The sequence below is a fragment of the Charadrius vociferus genome, unplaced genomic scaffold (genome assembly GCF_000708025.1).
Source record: "Charadrius vociferus isolate BGI_N301 unplaced genomic scaffold, ASM70802v2 scaffold883, whole genome shotgun sequence".
In the NCBI taxonomy this organism is placed as follows: domain Eukaryota; kingdom Metazoa; phylum Chordata; class Aves; order Charadriiformes; family Charadriidae; genus Charadrius; species Charadrius vociferus.
The window spans coordinates 91383-92290 of NW_009647740.1; positions in this window are offsets into that span (position 1 = coordinate 91383).

Sequence of the window (908 nt, forward strand, 5' to 3'; positions counted from 1 at the left end):
CCGGCCCCGCTCGGCTGCGGCTGCCGCCGTCCCGGAGAGGGGGCTCGACGCACCGGGCGGGCTCGGCTCCTCACCGGCCACCGGCGACACCGGCCGGGTTTGGGCCGCTTTTTCTGTCGGGGCCACGGAACAAAACCCGGCGGGGAAGGAATCGTTATGTTTTGGTCAGAGCGTGTGCAGGAGTTCCTAGGGTGTAAAAGAAAGTTGCCCTTCTCTCCAGCGGCACCGCCGAGACGGAGTTAAGGGCGCTGGTGGCAACTTCTCGTTGTCGACAGGAACGGGTCTTTAGGCAAAGAAAAAAATAACCAAACCGGATTAAAAAAAACCCCACACCCGCGTTTTCTAACCCTGCATTCAAAATTGTCCATCCGCGGGTTGAGCCTCCATACTATTCGTTCCTTAAATTCAGTATGGTTATAATAAATGGCAGCATGATTGATTAAGATAATATTAATCAGAAAACACTTTATTCTTGCTAAACAGATGGCAAGAAAAGTGGAGCTTTGCAGTTGTCTCATTCAGACACCTTAACCTCCCTTTCAGAAGACTTAATCCAATTAGCTTTTCTCCTGAGTTTCAGTTGTTATGTAAAGATCCTTTAGCATTGTGGAGAAATATGGCTTCATTGAAAAAAAAAAAAATCAGTCATGTTTTAATTTCTCCTTAACAATTTTTCCCTAAAGCAGCGAGATAAAAAAAAAAATATTAAAAAGAAAATCACCCACGGCTCCGATTTTAAGGCAGGGGAATAACTTTGTTCCGTCCCCTTCCTCCAGCAGTGCCGTGTGCTTCCATCGAGTTTAGCTCATGGTCGCCTAACCTGGGACACTGTCCCACGGGGACTGTCACCAAACTTAAACCTAAACGGGATCCCCCCACCCAGCCGCTGTCCCCCCAACGCAGGGGCC